Source organism: Mus caroli, chromosome 8, assembly GCF_900094665.2.
Source record: "Mus caroli chromosome 8, CAROLI_EIJ_v1.1, whole genome shotgun sequence".
Lineage (NCBI taxonomy): Eukaryota > Metazoa > Chordata > Mammalia > Rodentia > Muridae > Mus > Mus caroli.
In genome coordinates, this window is record NC_034577.1 from 40,717,262 (window position 1) to 40,720,909 (window position 3,648).

The window sequence follows — 3,648 nt, forward strand, 5'->3', positions numbered from 1 at the left end:
CCCAGGGGCCTGGGTTAGTTCACATTCTTGGTCTTGCTATAGGGTCACCCTCCACTTCAGCTCCTTCAATCCTTCCTCTAAATCTTCCATAGGGGTCCCTGACATCAGTCCAATGATGGGTTCTAAGTATCTGCATCTGTCTCAGTCAGCTGCTGGTAGAGCCTTTCAGAAGATAGCCATGTCAGGTTCCTTTTTTTCCCCGAGGCAGGGTTTCTCTGTGTAGCTCTGGCTGTCCTGGAACTCATTCTGTAGACCAGGCTGACCTCGAACTCAGAAATGCACCTGCCTCTTCCTCCCAAGTGCTGGGATTAAAGGCATGCACCACCACCGCCCGGCAAAATGCTTCAGCTTTAGACTGTACAGGGATTGAACCTGTGACCTTGGCGTTATTAGCACCATGCTCTAACCAACTGAGCTAACTGGCCAACTGCCAGGTTCCTATCTACAAGCACAACATGGTATCAGTAATAGTATCAGGGTTTGGTGCCTGCACATGGGATGGGTCCCAAGTTAGGCAGGTCACTGGATGGCCTTTCCTTCAGTCTCTGCTCCATTTTTGAGCCTGCACTTCTTTTTGACAGGAACAATTTTGGGTTGAAAGTTTCATAAGTGGGTTGATGTCCCCATCCCTTCAATGGGGGTCCAGTCTGACTACTGGAGGTGGATTCTTCAGATTCCATATCCCCACTGTTGGGCATTTTGGCTAAGGTCACACCCATATTGAATCCTGGGGGCCTCCCCCATCCCAGATCTCTGGGACTTTCTAAAGGTTCCCCTACCTCCTGCAGCTGCATATTTCCACTCATTCTCCTGGCTCTCTGGGTCTCTCTCCTGTCTCTGCCAATACCTGATCTGCCCTTCTTATCCCCTACCCCTACCCTCTCCCACTCAGGTCCCTCCCTCCCTCTGCCTCCCATGATTATTTTGTTCCCCCTTCTAAGTGGGATTGAAGCATCCTTACTTGGGCCTTCCTTCTTGTTTAACTTCTTAGGATCCATGGGGTATATCTTGGACATTCTGTACTTTTTGGCTTATGCAAAAAGTGACAATATGCACTTCTCAGTGAGTACACACCATGCCTGTCCTTTTGGGTATGGGTTACCTCACTAAGAATGATATTTTCTAGTTCCATCCATTTGCCTGCAAAATTCACGATGTCCTTGTTTTGAATAGCTGAATAGTATTCCATTGTGTAAATGAACCACAGTTTTTGTATCCATTCTTCAGCTGAGGGACATCTCAGTTGTTTTCAGTTTCTGGCTATTACAAATAACGCTGCTCTGCACATGCGGAGCATGTGTCCTTGTGGTATGGTGGAACATCTTTTGGGTATATGCTCAACCGTGGTATTTCTGGGTCTTTGGGTAGAATGGTTTCAATTTTTCTTAGGAAATGCAAGATTGATGTTGAGTGGTTGCACAAGCTTGCAATCCCACCAGCAGTGGAGGAGTGTTCCCCTCGCTCCACATCCTCGCCAGCATCTGCTGTCACTTGAGTTTTTGATCTTAGCCATTCTGATTGGTGTGAGGCGGAATCTCAGGGTCGTTTTGATTTGTGTTTCCCTGATGACTAAGGATGTTGAACCTTTAATATATAATATACTATGTAATAAAATTAAATTTTCCTAATAATAATAAGCTGATGATTTTTTTTCCCTACTGTCTTTTTTTCTTCTGGATGTGGATCTTCTGAGTGAGGTAGTCGATGAGAAACTGGCTCCATGGGACCCAGGTATGGAGAAGAGCGGTCTGAGGAAGAATGAGCTCCTTCTGAAGGGACAGAGAGGAAGCACTTTGGAAACATGCAAAGGTGTTGGCCGAACATTGGGAAGCACAGAGTATGAGGGCAGCCACTCATCCTCGGGGTGAGTCAAGCCAAACACAGCTGAGTGGGGTGAGTCCTGGCACAGGAGGGGAGGCCTCATCCAAAAGTAACATTTTTACTTTGTTGAATCAAAATTTAAAAATTTTAAAATATATTTATTTCCTTTTGTACTCGAGTCTAATTTTGTTTATGGACTAATTATTGGGCAAACATTTTTCCTTTCCTTTTCTTTTAAAAAGAATTTCCCGCTCTTCCTGTAAGCAGCCAGAGGTCACCTGCCAAGATGGTTCGCTACTCTCTTGACCCAGAAAACCCCACAAAATCATGCAAATCAAGAGGGTCAAACCTTTGTGTTCACTTTAAGAACACCCGGGAAACCGCCCAGGCCATCAAGGGTATGCATATCCGAAAAGCCACCAAGTATCTAAAGGATGTCACTTTAAAGAAGCAATGTGTGCCATTCCGGCGGTATAATGGTGGAGTCGGTAGGTGCGCCCAGGCCAAACAGTGGGGCTGGACACAGGGTCGGTGGCCAAAAAAGAGTGTTGAATTTTTGCTGCACATGCTTAAAAATGCAGAGAGTAACGCTGAACTTAAGGGTTTAGACGTAGATTCTCTAGTCATTGAACACATCCAGGTGAACAAGGCACCTAAGATGCACTGACGAACCCACAGAGCTCATGGCCGGATTAACCCACACATGAGCTCCCCCTGCCACATTGAGATGATCCTCACTGAGAAGGAACAGATCATTGAAAGCCAGAAGAGGAGCTTGCACAGAAGAAAAAGATATCCCAGAAGAAACTGAAGAAACAAAAACTCAGCCTGGGAATAAATTCAGCATAAAATAAATGCAGATAAAGTTTTTAAAAAAAAAGAATTTCCCTTCTACGCTTGCCCAATTTTCTTCCTTCGGGTTATAGTTTATGTTTTCTTCCTTTGGGTTATAGTTTTAATTGAACTTCTACTTTATCTTCTTGGTTTTGTTTTGTTGTTATTGTTTTTTTTAATCTCTTATGTTTTTGTCTTTTATTCCTTTCTTTACGTTTACCTCATTTTTCATCTCATTATGGGAAATTTTTAAATATTCTCCAAGAGCATCCTCTTTTCTTTCCTTCCTCCATTTTTCTTACTTTCTTCTCCTTCTTTCTCTGCCCGTTTTTATCTCATTCATTCACGATTTCCACATTTGCCAGAAATAAAACCACAGTGCATCAAGGAAAACATATAGAATAATGTATCACCAATAAGCAGGGCTAAGCAGGAAAAGAAATTGCACGGGCAGAGGTGGGCTCAATGAAGAGAAATAAGTGAGCACAGCCAACATGGAACAACACTGAGATCCAACCAAGAAATCAAACAGAAGAATCCATAAGGTCTAAAGAATTGAGGTAAAGTAGAAAACACAGAGAATCTATTAAATATAGGGGGAAAAAGTCCTAAAAACCGAGAGCCAAAAGATGGATATTAACTGTAAGTAAATAAAAGCTGCCTTAATCAAGCTTTCTATTGCTGTGATGAAACATCATGATCAAGAAGCAAGTTGGGGAGGAAATGGTTTATTCAGTTTACTCTTGGTGTGTTTTATAAAAAGATAAAGAGAGGGAATATGTTTTGGTGGATGTGTGCTAAGGTGTGGGGTAAGGGGGTGCCTTGGTGGGCCCATGCCAAGGCATTTCTTCCTCCTGAGGGACCAGCCTCAGGAGGACAGTATTGTATAGAATAGAGTTTATTTAGGACACGGGAGGGGAATTGAGAATGTTGTAGAGATAGAGAAAGAGAGGGAAGGAGAGAGAGGAGGGAGGGGGTGGAGAGAGAGAGAGA

General features: G+C 43.6%; 1 non-coding gene and 1 pseudogene across 1 annotated transcript; one reads left to right on the plus strand and one right to left on the minus strand.

Annotated features, from left to right (window-relative positions):
• Positions 1 to 351: 351 nt before the first annotated feature.
• On the minus strand, positions 352 to 425 carry Trnai-aau. The gene has a single exon. It is a non-coding gene; the product is annotated as a tRNA-Ile (tRNA).
• Positions 426 to 2,090: 1,665 nt separating this feature from the next.
• On the plus strand, positions 2,091 to 2,572 carry LOC110300550 (annotated as a pseudogene).
• The last annotated feature ends 1,076 nt before the right edge of the window (positions 2,573 to 3,648 follow it).